Here is a 14,208-nt window from a genome sequence, read left to right as displayed (position 1 = left end):
AGAAGCACAGTAGAAGGGTATAGCCCTTTTTATACATGGGTACTTTTAAAGTCAATTCAATTTTTATTGTGATATGATATTTTAATGAACACTATCCTAAAAATAAAATTGACTGCATTATGGTTTTGTCTACAACATTTAAGTATCTTATTGCTAAAATATTCCAAAATGAATCCAGTAAGTATTTTCCATTTCCAATAGCCCAAGAGATTGAATCCTACTATTTGTATCAATTACAACTAAACCAGGTTAAGAACAGCTGCCCTAAAACCCTGCAGACCAAAGCTAGTCATCCAAGAATCTAAAACACTAGCACTTTCCATTCAGGTTGGAAAAATTAACATCCAACATAAAGAGATCTGAATGATTCATCAAGTAAGCAGTCAACAAACACTTCTCTGTTGTTCAAGCTAATAATTATTTGAAGCTTGAAGTTTCTGCCTTTGTTATTTTGATGGTTCCTAGAGTCACAGTTTCAATGTCAAATGTGACAGTTTTATCAGCCACCTTTCCCAGGAGTAACTGCAGGTAACTGATTAGTCATTTCTTTTCCATTTTCAAAAATGGCACTGCTTGCACTAATGCACACTGTCTGATGCTTCTGCAGAGACTCTCATTCATTCTATGATCTGCCCACACTCCTATAATGTCTCTCCCATCCAATTGTCTCTCAGTTTCAACTCCAAATGTTAATGTCTGTCCACAGAAATAATTTGGGGTGCTGGAGTTGGATTCAGAATCTTTCTGGAGTGTTCTACTTCTTCTATTGCTCAGACAGTGCCCTTCAAGGCCATCTTTCCACTCATAAGGCACCAATGTGAAATGACCTATTTGGGGGATGCTTCAAGGACTCCATTCCTGGAAGCCATCTCCTCCACCAGAAGTGATAATTGGGTTCTAAGAGCAATGCTATGAAGTTCATTTTAGCGCTGCATATACATCCTCAAAATGATTTGAAGTACATTTATGGGACTGGAGCCTGCCATCTTGGGCACTAAACTCATCATCCATCTTACATCATTGTACACTCATGCCACCAGGGTTTTCTATTTTTTTCTTGTATCTGCACTGGTGGGTGAGATGCTGCTGTTCAGTGGTTTAAAATGTAGTTTTTCACTATGTTAAGAACTGAGTCATTCAACTAGGAAGTTGCCATTGTACATCATCCAGTAAAGGCACTTCTGGTAGTCTGTCCAACTGAATGTGTGAGGTTCTTTTGGTAAAGCTCTGCAGCTTCTCACTCTGCTCTTATACACCACCAAGAATGGCAGTCTCTCTTTCTTGGACTGTCCTCTACAGGGTTAGTTCCATGCTCTTTGACTTCTGGAATCATCTAGTGGCTTACTACTCTGTTCATTGGTGTCTACTTCTTGCAAAAGACCAACCGCTCAAACTGGAGCTTCCTAAGGGCTCCCTTTAAATCATTAAAATGCTATTCCAGGACCATCCTCTGGGAAGATGTCTCTTTGATCTGGGATGATGACTTAATCCTTTTCAAGTCATGGTCTTTTCTGAGAATCATGAGAAGTTTATAGGCTGTATTCTCAGAAAAATGATCACCCATGCCCTGCCTCTGTGCCTCCTGCAGCCCCTGAACTTCTGGACCAGCTCCTGTTGGCTCCATGTTCTCATGGGCCTCCTGCTGCTCAGGCTCCAACTCCTCTTTGTAGGTGGCACGGCCGGTGGTTGTGGGTATGGGTTCCTGACTGTTCCATACCTCGCTGAGCTGCCTAGCACCTGAATCAGCTCCTTTGAGAGATAAATGGACTCTGAATAAAGACAAAATGCTTTTGCTTTGATATGTTATATTGGAGTTGCCTTTAACATGACTTTTGCTCACTCTGGATTGATTGGTCATTGTTGTTGATGAGAGAATAATAAAAACGATAATTTCATTTGGTGGCATATGGCACGGCTCAGCCTGTGGTAGATGGTAGGGATATCTGGTGGGGCAAAGGGCCAGGTCAAATGGTCATTTTATAGCAACGTAATGAGTGAGTGAAGCTCATAGCTCCCAACTCCAAACCCTGCATTCACCTAGCAGTTATTTTATTTTCCTTACTTCATCTGTTTTCTGATTACTTCAGTTGGTTAAAAACAACAACAACAACAACAAAAAACACCTTTTCTGGTTAAATTATATACAACTTCTGAGGAAGAATATTTAAGAAAGCTGAGTCAGGGGAATTAACACTGAAATGATTTTTGTAAGATTTAACAATATTATGACTCAGGCATAAAGTAATAATGTAAAATGCTTTGAATGTTTTATGAGGAGAAAATGAGTTAGGCACTAAAGGATGTGGATTGCCGTGGATTGCCATTTTGTATTGCATTCTCACAGCTCATACCTTGTCTAGACTGATGACCTATAAATTTGGAGGTTAAAAAAAGGATTAACCTGGGCTTCCCTGGTGGCGCAGTGGTTGGGAGTCCGCCTGCCGATGCGGGGGGTTCGGGTTCATGCCCCGGTCCAGGGGGGCCCCACGTGCCGCGGAGCGGCTGGGCCCGTGGGTCGTGGCCGCTGGGCCTGCGTGTCCGGAGCCCGTGCTCCGCGGTGGGAGGGGCCGCAGCGGTGAGAGGCCCGCGTACAGCATAACAAAACAAAAAAAAGGATTAACCTAATGTAGATTGAGTTGGTCACTGATTTGTCTGTAAAGGGATTAACCCAGGGGCTGTGTGAACTGCATATCCTCTGGTTATATCTGCATGAGATGGGCTGGATCTTTGTGTTTGCCTCCACAGGGCTACGGCCAGATGAAGGCCTTTGGTTTTCTCTAGCTCTGTTATTTGCCTGAGTTTCCAGGTCTGCCTGCTCCTGGAAGGGAAAGCAAATGTGGAGCAGACAGCAAGCCACCTCTGCCCTAGGACTAGGCGCTTTCCAAGCTGCTCATGGAGCCACCCTTGCAGACTCTGACCTCCTGGTCTCTGGTTTCTGCTCATTCAGACCTGCCTACTCCTTTCTGTCTTAGTGGACTCTGTCATCCTGGCTCATTGTTTTCCAAGACTGCAGAATCTGCTAGACCTTTTCTGGTCCAGACCCCTTCGCTCCAGGACTCATTCTGAACAAAAGCTCTGCACAGCATGCCACCCTGCCCTTTGTTAGTCAATGATCACAGGCTTGAGGGAGAGTTTAGCTAAGTGAACTTGTGACCTTTATTGAATATTGAAGAGTGTACCAGGCACTGTTCTAAATGTTTTACTCATATCAGCTCATGTAATTCTTGTGATGACCATGTGAGGTCTTTATTATCCTCATGGAGTAACTTCCCTAAGATCACACAGATATTAGGGGACAGAGCCAAGATTCAAATCCAGATAGTTTGGCTCCCAGCGGCTGAACTCTTCACCACCACCCCATAAAACCTCTGTAAATAAACACACAGGTAGCAAAATGGGAAAGCTAGAGCATCAGGGTGAATTATGCAATATTTATTGTGTTTGTATCATGTGCCAGTCTTGTACGCATGCAGTGACAGATCTTGAGTTATATCAGATAATAATTTTATATTCTCTTAGTTCACAAGGTAGTGAATGATAAAATAAAGGAGAGTGTGATCAAGACTATACGAAAAATGCAGTCTGCTTTGCTAAGAGAGCACAGGGGAAGGAGTGAGCAGTCCCAGGACAGAGGATCAGGGAATGCTTCATGGTCAAGCCAGAGTTTGATCTGGATCCAAGCATAGTATTTGGGTGTTAGAAAGGAAGAAAGAAGGGAGCAATTTTAGGAAAGGAAATAGCAGAGGGAAAGTCCCAAGGGCACAATGTGTACAGGGGCAGTAAATAACTTTGGATAAGAATTAGAATGAGAGCATGAAATAGAGCTGAGAGATGAAGGCCAGAATTTAGAAGACCTTATTTGCCGGGTTTAGGAGTTTGCATACAAATTAAAAGGTGACATACTTCAGAGGATTTGAATGTGCTTCAACTGTTTGACTGGCTGGCAGAGGATGATAGAAATTGCAGCTAAGAGTAACTAAATAAGAGGTTGATACAGTCTCTTAGTTAGAAGGATTATTAGGCAGTGGGCAAAGAGGGATGAATTTGAGAGCCATTTTATAAGCAGGAATAAAAGCCTTAGTGAGCAGGTATGAGAGATGAGACAGAGTGAGTTGTCATAGACAGTGAGAGTCAGAGTGTCCAGGTTCTCACCCATAAGTCAGTAGCTTTTTCCTTCACCTGGTTTCTTAGCACACTTGACCCACCAAGCATAAAATGTGAGATCACCACCTCTACACTCTGCCTCCTCTGATCCTCAACAGAGGAAGAATATAGTTGTCCTTGACTCTGAGATGACATCTAATCAAATCCTTCTTGGTAAAATATGAAATTGATACTGACAAGTGCCTACACCACTTGTGGAGAGTTTGTGAGTCTCCATTTAGAAATTGTATTAATTCTTACAGCCACTGTTTTTAAAAAGAGTCAGGAGGACTCCCAAAGTGGTCTAGATAGCCATAGCTAAAACAGAACACGATGTATTGAGTAAATTGCTCACTAAGGCCTTTATTTTGTTCTGGGATCTCAAGACAGGTAAAAAAGACAGAGTACTATTTTGAGAAGGGCTCTGAGAGCAGTTGTGCTCTACTGAGTAGCAATGATGGTTGTGGATATAGGAGGGGGAATGACAGAAATTCACCACGTACAAGCCATCCCAACACAGGTCAGTTTTTGTGGGATGTTGGAGTTGAAATAGGTAAGGATCTGTAGAGACAAAATCCCTTGCATATCTCTGGAGAACGTTGGGAATCTGGCTGTTTTCTGTAGGAACCTTTTCATGGAAACGTCAACAGCTCTAAAAAGGGTATGGAGATTGTCTTGCTTAACTAGTGGTCTTAGGAAACCAGCAGACATATTGGACCTCGTTTTGGCCAATGATTTTTTTACCTCCTCCCTTTAGAGGAAAGCATAGGACCCCATATGATGCATGGGGATCCTGTATTGACTAAGATTTAATACTTTGTCAGTAGTGCTTCCTATTTGGCCTGAAAGGGCCAACTGCTTTCAAAATTCCTCTTTATAGTATTTCCCTTCCCTTAGTCCCAGAAGAATGAGAAAATGAAAAAGACTGGTTGAGTCAAATTCTTTTTTGACAGCAATTTCAGAGCATGGGCCCTTCTGGCATAACCATGTAATAACAGATGGTAATTCCAAAGCCATAGAGTTGTTCCCAAAGCAGCCCTAGACTATTCATGTTTATTGATGGGTCAGTCTTGGGAGATTGCTCCTTTCTAAGAATTTGTCCATTTCTTCTAGGTTGTCCATTTTATTGGCATATAGTTGCTTGTAGTAGTCTCTCATGATCCTTTGTGTTTCTGTGGTGCCAGTTGTAACTTCTCTTCTCCTTTTTCATTTCTAATTTTATTGATTTAGGCCCTCTCTTTTTTTTTTTATGAATCTGGCTAAAGGTTTATCAGTTTTGTTTATCTTTTCAAAGAACCAGCTTTTAGTTTCATTGATCTTTTCTAAAGTATTTTTTTAGTCTCTATTTCATGTATTTCTGCTCTGATCTTTATTATTTCTTTCCTTCTACTAACTTTGGGTTTTGTTTGTTCTTCTTTCTCTAGTAGCTTTAAGTGCAAGGTTAGGTTGTTTACTTGATATTTTTCTTGTGTCCTGAGGTAAGGTTGTATCACTATAAACTTCCCTCTTAGAACGCTTTTGCTGTGTCCCATAGGCTTTGAATCATCGTGTTTTCATTTAAATTTGTCTCCAGGTATTTTTTGATTTCTTCTTTGATTTCTTCAGTGATCCATTTGTTGTTTAGTATTGTTCAGCCTCCACATGGTCGTGTTTTTTGCATTTTTTTCTTGTAGTTGATTTCTAATCTCATAGCATTTTTGTCAGAATAGATCCTTGATATGGTTTCAATTTTCTTAAATTTGCTGAGGTTTGCTTTGCGGCCCAAGCAGGCCTGGACTGAATTTGAGACTGAATAACCTAGACATCTAATCCACTGCCACATTCACAAGTGCAAGTTGGAATATCAAGTGCTGCTTCTTTTCTGTAACCTTATCACTTTCCACTTGATACGCTGAGAGTGTGTTGCTTGCCTGTCACTCCTTTTATTTGGATGAAAACAAGTCTTAAATAATATACAAGGAATAGTCTCCATAAGAACCAATAAAACTTCATAAAAGAGGATGATGTGACTGCCTAAAACCCAAAGTCTTACTTGATTTTGTTTCACCAATCCTAAAAGATATCCTTTTTATTTTTTAGAGGTTGTTAGAGTAGAGTTGGATTAAGCTATTATCTCTAAATTTGTCTAGCATGATTCAGGTAATAACCAGCATTGTGTTTATCCTGATTTTAATAATTGATGCCCGCTTTTGTGAGCAGATGTCAATCACCTTAGAAGTAGGGGCATAAAGAAAACTTGGCAGTGATGTGGCAAGTTTCTCCATTCAAGGGCTGGAATCAAGGTTTTCTGAGCTATGAAATCATCAGGATGTGTCGTGAATAAGAGGTGGTAGAAGGAAGGTTGCCGTATCTGGAGTGCTGAAGTGATTAGCTCTGGGCTACTTCCCAGTGAACCCAAGAAATCCTTCCTCTTTGGCTGAGTTACTTGGAAAGCAACCTGTTCCCAATGTACATGAAGTTTACCCTTTGCTCTTTGTACACTGTATAAATGTTCAACTCAGCCAAGGAGGAATTTGGAAGAAACATTTTCTTTTGTGATTGTTTGAAATATTTTCATATGAATCAATAAGATGGAAATGTAACTCTTTAGAAGATCTAAATCCATAGAAACTCAGAGAAACCATTTTGCATGGTTGATACTGGAATTTATCCAGCACTGCCACAAGGCCAACAGAAAAGCATCCTGGGGCCTATGATGGCTGCATAATAAATTGAACTGAGGATACTAGGAAAGCCAATACATCAAAAAACGAACCCCTTACCTACCACCAAATCATTTTAAAATGAATTTCTCGAAAGAGGCTGCACAGGTTACTTTTGCTGTATTGGGACTGAGGTTTATTCACCAGTAATTGCACCCAGGAGAGACTTCTTAAACCTCTACTTGTAAAGCAGGGCCTGGGAAGTAAACTCGCTGTTTTGGCTGGCAGAAACTCCCTTATGGCTAATATAATTGGACAGTATCCCTTAAGCCTTTCTGTTCCCTCACTAAATATTCTTAGGATGACTCCTTCTGCTGCACTGTCCCCTACCCAGTGTTGAAACCGAGCAGGACACTATGGGACACCGGGGCATGGAAACCTTTCCATGTCCCCCATTTCTTGTTTATAGTGAAAAGACTCCAGCCTCCATGACCTCCCCTGAGTCCCAAAGGGCAGATTCAAACTGTTGCTAATCAGAGATGGGAGGGGATGCAGAGATAGGGGAGGAACAGCCAAGAAATAATAGTGCAGCCTTGGAGCAGAGTCCTGGTTCTGCCTCAAGGGATATACATAACAGTATCTTCTAAGCTCTTTATAGAACTAAAACTCCCAACAAATGGAAGATGTCAGCATTCTTCATTCCAAATTAAAGAACAAGAGAAGCTCTTCAGGAAGTCCCCCTGAGGCCAGATTAAGAACCACAGAAACTCACCAGATTGCCTGAGACCAGATTAAAGGAGTGCAGGCCCTGCACATACCCCTAATCTTACGAGCAACCCCACCCTTGAACTATTGCTATAAAACTCCTCACCATTTCCTAGTAGGTTGGGACACACAGTTGTCAAGGGAAGGAGCCTGCTATGCTCCCCTTGGTCTGGCAACGCGATAAAGCTATTCTTGTCTACTTCACCCAAAACTGTGTCTCTGGGATTTGATTGGCATAGGTGCACAGAGGCCAAGTTTTCGGCATCAGTGTGGACTTCTCCTCTGTGGTCCTACCCTCAGACTGTCACTTTGTTCCCTCAGCTTTATTCTACTCTTCTCCAGCCCCATCTCCCCATTGATATTTACTATTCCAAGTCCGTCCTCTTACGGTGAGGTACTCCCAGTGAGCTATTTGTTTTAGCCTTTTTATGATTATTAGTTTTTGTATTACTTTTCTATTGCTGCTTAAACAACTTACTACAAAATTTAGTAAGTTGCAGAGTTAACCCAACTGCCAAGTCTGAGGGAACAGTCTCCACAAGACTGCCCTCACTTCAGACACCAGCCACAAGTTTAGAAGTTCCCAGGGTCACTTACTGCAGACCAGCTGGCTACGAATTTGGGGGCCCCCATGGTCACTCAGGTTTGATAATTCTTTAGGATGACTCACAGAACTCACTACTAACTGAATGATTGATTATGGGGAAAAGATACAAATTAAAATTAACCGAAGAAGGAGACACATAGAGCAGAGTCTGTGAGAGGTCCAAACACAGAGCTTCTGGCCTTCCTGTCGCACTGAGTCATGGATGGTGTTAACTCTTCCAGGCCACCATGTGTGACAATACGCACAAAGTATTGTCAGCCAGGGAAGCTCACCCACAAAGATTTAGTATACAGAGTTTTTATTAAGGTTCAATAGCACATTGCCCGGGTGGCTGACTCTAAGTCTCCAACTTCTCCCTGATGTCAGGCTTACATGTTTAGTCTCTAGTTTCTTCAGAGGTTGGAACTCATGCTGTGTGATCCAAATAAATCACATTGTTAGACAAAGACACTTTTAGCAGACAGGACATTCCAGGGACCTAGAGATTACTACATAATAGGTGAGGTCAAAGACTAGACTTCTCTCTGGGTGAGGCCAAATTACTAACTATGTAAAGCTTAAACAACACAAATTTATTATCTTAGCGTTCCATAGGTCAGAAGTCTGATAGGAGTGTCACTGGGCTAAAAGCACAGTCTCCTTTCTGGAGACTCTAGGGGTATTATCTGTTTCTTATCCATTCATACTGTTAGCAGAATTTGATCCCTTGTGGTTACAGGACTGAGATCCCTGTTTTCTTACTGGCTGTCATCTGAAGGCCATTAGCAGTTTGTAGACACTGCCTGCATTTGACCTCCATCTTCAAAGCTAGCAATGGCATGTTGAACTTAATAAATACTTTGTATCTTTTCTCCTCCATCTTTTGTCTCATCTCTCTGACCTGACCTGGAAAAATTCTCTGATTAAGGATTAGAATGGTCCTACCAAGATAATCTAAAGTAATTTCTCCATCTCAAGGTCCTTAATTTCATCACATCTGCACAATCTCTTTTGCCATATCTACAGGTTAGGGCATGGAGGCCAATATTCTGTCTATTAGAGATACTGAACATATGAATTTTAAAATGTGGCTTGGTTGCCTTAATTCAACTGAAAGTATGACATGGTGTCTTCTAAGCCATTAACAGGGTCAAGAGGGGAAATAATTCCAGGTGGGAAGTTTTTCATGGCCCATCAAATCTCATACATAGGAGTTTCATATCCCAAAATAGAAAAAGCTGGTCAGGATGGCTTTGTTTTACTTGCCCCAAGTTTTATATTTGTTTCATATTTGACAAACAATTATCAAGAAATGGCTGCTTTCTAGGCAGTATGCTAAGCACATTTTCTTGGTTTTCCCACTAAATCATTTAACTACTTAAAAGAATTCAGCTCTTCATTTCATAGATTGGGAAACTAGATTTTAGAAATATGCAGTGTATTACCCAAGGTCACACGGTGAGAAAATGATATCTCAGGAATTTGAACATGGTTTTCTGTGAGTCTAGGACTTTTTAGACTGCAAAATGCCAAGTCTCCAATGTTATCTAATATGTATATTTAATACCTATATTACATACATATATACATACATTTTAATATCTATAATGTTGACAGCTCTATTTTTATGTACACAATTTTACTTTTATTTTATCAAGTTCTGAGAACCTAGAAGCAGAAAATATGCATCTTGTTTATCTGTGGAGAAAATGTTAATTGCATTTGAGGTGCATACACTGATTTTATAAAATACTATCTGATAATTTCTTAATAGGCCAATAAAATTAAGCAGCAAAGTCATTTTAAATGGAATTTAACAAGCACAGAATTTCTTCTAATGCATTCGTTTTAATCCCTAAAACATCAAATCAAGTGAAATCCCAGAGTATCTATATAACAATTTCATTCAACTCACTTGTAATGGGAAGGCATTTATTTTAATTTTTATAGTTTTACCCTTATAACACATCTTTACGGTTGGTTAGTTTAATTCAAGGCAATTTTCAGACCAAAAGTGAGGCAATTACTAGCCCATTATGAGAGGTAGTTAATAGATTATTCATTCATATTACTGAAGATTTTGATTTCCCGCATTTTCACCTTGTAAATCTTTAGGGAGCAAGATCTCATACTCTACCTGTAAGTGACTTGGCACACTGATTGTTCATTTCTCCTAACAATCCCTAGCCTGGACCTTCTGTGCTATGAATCTAAGTGTCACATTTCTCTTTTGCATCTTTCTATTCAGGGAATCCTCACTCTGTGTTTCCAATTCTTCCCTCCTCTGTGGGGAAAAGACCTCACAGACCTTCGCAGATCAGTTAGTTTGCTAGTGGGAAAGTGATAGTCTCTCATTTCGGTAAAGTACATAATGAATCTTGATCCCTCAACTCTTCTCATTCATGTAAAGTAGAAAATCAGAGTCAATGTTCTCCTCTTGTGAAAGTAATCACTTGGGTTTAGCAGAGAACTGCAGAAATCTCCAAATCAATATGTCTTCCTGGCTGGAGGGCATCTGCTCCTCCTAATGGCGTATTTGGAAAAGTAAGATCTCTCAGTAGCTCCTCCTGGTGGCAATTTCTATCCTTGTATCTTTTTGCTGGAGTCCTGCCTTGGGGAATTGCTCTAAGCTCCATGGGTTATAGAACTTATATTATTTTTAGTTCCATCTTCTAATTTTTTTTTTTTTAAACTACAGAATCCTCTAGTGGTAGCTGTGAGGCCATGTTTATGGATCAGTTTTTTGAAAGTTTCTTTTTAAAGTTTCAATGACTTTTACAGGGATGTAAACATGGACATCTCAGCAGTACATATTGGGCTCCGCTATTATGCACTTTCCTCCACGTTGCAAGGGAGAGCTCAGATCCATTGAGTCCCTGGCTGGGATGAATATTCATTTACTCATGTAACAAATATTAAGTACTTACTTTGTACCAGTCACAGTTCTAAACATTGGGAAATACAGAATATAATCAAAGAGACAGAAATTCCTGCACACATCAAACTTCTTTTCAAGTAAGAAATAAAATAAATATACAAAGTATATAAGATGATAGATGATAAACCAGAGAGGGCATTCTTGATTGGGTGTGGGGCTCATGTTTTCAAGCCCGATTCATCTGTGGTCTCTTCAGACAGTGTCTGATTTCAGGTTATTGGGTAGAGTGAACCCTGTTGTCTATCTAACATCCTTATGCCCTGGTTCTTTACTAACAATCCTGATTTTCTCTGGGCAACTCTATACTGATTTTCTCAGACTCCTTTGTAGCTATTGAAGGCAATGCAAATCAGTCTGGTCGTGAGATAAATAAGCAAATGTTCCTGGATGGGTTGTCTCTCCCAGCCACCCCTGCCCAAAGTCAAAAACTTTAGAGGAGAAGGTTTCTATCTATTTCGGTTCTGCTTTATTTCTAACCTGGATGTGGACATAATCCCTGAAACTGCAGAAATCACCTTGCATTCAGGAGGAAAGCATATGCTAGAGTTGGCAGAGCAGGAAAATGGAACTCAAGCAGTTCTATCAGCCCTGACTCTGAGTACCATCACATTGTACCCGAGGGGCTCCATCCACATTGCAGCTTTTGCATGTGAGACCCACTGGACCACAATTTTAAGGGATACAATATGTACGAGACCCTCTGAAATTGTGAAAACCTGTAGCACTGTGTTTTTTTTATTAACCCTTCTTGGGTTTATTCACAGTATTCTGGTTGCGATTGCACACAGCAAAATACAATCTTAAATGATGCAGGAGGGGGTTAATTATAGTTACGTTTCATCTTCAAAACTTTTCTTGCAGGATATAGATGAAGATAGTTAAGTCAAGTCCTAGGACAATTCAGATATCATACATGGCAGATGTGCAAGGTGGGCTATAGTAGGGATTGTAGTGGTGTGATTCATCTGTCAAGTTTGTTTTCTTGCTATTCCAATACCTAGAGAAGCCAACTTGTTCAAAAAGGAGGATAGAAGGAAGGATGAGGTTGGAAGTACCAGACTTTAAGTCAAACATTAGGGCATAATTGAACAATCAAAACTATATCTTACATTATATAAATGCAAAGAGTTTCTCAACCTCATATCTAAGCACTCATCATATCTGTCAAGGCTGTCTCCTGGTATCTGGAATCTGTGTCCATTGCCATGCCAATATTGCCATCTAAATCTGATCCAGAATCAGCCTCACAATGTTCCATTCAAGCCATTGAATTTGCTTTATCCTTGCTCTCCTTGTCTTCAGTCTATTTCCCCACTAATTGAATATCCATATTATCACAGAGTTGCCTTTCTCAAAATCACATTTCCCACTATCATTTTTCTTCTTTAAAACTTTCTTTAGATAAATTCTGTTTTCTGGATGAAGTCCAGGTTCCTTAACTTTGTGCACTAGGTTCTTTAAGCTGTGGCAGTATTTGGCTTTCTGGTTTTCTATCGCTAGCCAAACCTTGACAATTTCTGGATACACTGCCAGATTTACGATATTGTGCCTTTCTTTTTCATGGGTTTTCTTTCTGTCAAGAATGTTCTTCTTCCTCTCAACTTTCTGCATTCCCCTTACTCTTCTTTCAAGGCTCAGAAAATGGAACCAACTCTGAGGTTTTTCCTTATTTCTCCAAACAGTTGATTATTTCTTACCCTGTATTATTCCTTATATTACCTCATCTGGTACTACCTCATAATGGCATTTAATTCACTTTATACAATGATCAGTTAAAATTTATTTATATCTGTCTTTATCCAGATTATGAGTTTCTAAGGGTTCATGTTCATATCTTATTTGTATTTATTTCCCAGTTTTTAGTATAAGTGCTTAACTAATATGAGATCAGTATAAATTTTTTTATTTTAGAATTTAATCTAAGTAATTGTCTTGATCATAAGCTACCTGATTAAGTCAGAGATGGGAATGAAGTGATAAAAAAAAAATCTAAATGCAAAGCTTTCTGAATTGCTTGGAATAAGAGTCAAAGCCTTGAATTGTTTGGAAATTACCAATCTGAGACCATTTAATGAAGACTTTGAGTTGTAATCAGGATATTATCAAGGTACAACATAACTATCAACAGATATGAATATACATATATATGTCTTTCCATGCCTAATGACAGAAAATATATTTTCTTATTAACAAAACAAAGCAATAATATTTTAAGAGATTATATTGTACAAGCATATATATTTTCAGTTGGTTGGGAAAGGATTCATATAATTTGATTAGATGGAAATGGTGTAAACAGTGCATATTGGTATCAAGGGAGCCTATTGTACTTAATGTTGATGGATGCTTAATATTGTCAATTCATACATGGTTCCAGCAGCAATGAGTAGAAACATTGCTTTTAGGTGCAAGCCTATTAACAAATTCATCTCATTACAAAATGTCATCCAACGGGCTTATCTTTCCCACTGCAAAAAATACAGTCTAATGCTTTAGCACGTCATGTTTGGGCTGGAAGACAGGTGATTAATTATTTTGTTCTGTATTGGAAATTCTCAGGTTGCCATGAAAAAAGGGAGCCATGTAGGCACAGCTTACATAAAATCTTTTTTTTGGGGGGGGGCGTACGCGGGCCTCTCACTGTTGTGGCCTCTCCCGTTGCGGAGCACAGGCTCTGGATGCGCAGGCTCAGCAGCCATGGCTCACGGGCCCAGCCGCTCCACGGCATGTGGGATCTTCCCGGAACGGGGCACGAACCCGTATCCCCTGCATCCGCAGGAGGACTCTCAACCACTGCGTCACCAGGGAAGCCCTTACATAAAATCTTACACTGATTAGTGGCACTCATCTTTTTTCTTTATCCCTTTCTCTCTCTTTTTTTGTAATAAAATGGGCATTTTATTTGGGTAGATTTGGGTAGATTTATTTGGGTACCCATTCCATTTGGGTAGACTATTATATTGTCTTACCTTACTTGAGAATGCATCATTATAAGCTGTGTGATATGTACATATGTAGTAATATTAATTTTACACCAAAATAAGTGTTAAACACTTGATATTTCCTATTTAAATTCATATCTCGGGCTTCCCTGGTGGCACAGTGGTTAAGAATCCTCCTGCCAATGCAGGGGA

At 39.9% G+C, this 14,208-nt stretch overlaps 1 pseudogene; it reads right to left on the bottom strand.

Annotated features, from left to right (window-relative positions):
- Positions 1-301: 301 nt before the first annotated feature.
- On the bottom strand, positions 302-1,858 carry LOC116764050 (annotated as a pseudogene).
- Between the last annotated feature and the right edge of the window lie 12,350 nt (positions 1,859-14,208).

The sequence above is a fragment of the Phocoena sinus genome, chromosome 13 (genome assembly GCF_008692025.1).
Source record: "Phocoena sinus isolate mPhoSin1 chromosome 13, mPhoSin1.pri, whole genome shotgun sequence".
In the NCBI taxonomy this organism is placed as follows: domain Eukaryota; kingdom Metazoa; phylum Chordata; class Mammalia; order Artiodactyla; family Phocoenidae; genus Phocoena; species Phocoena sinus.
This window is presented reverse-complemented; position numbering and strand designations above follow the sequence as displayed.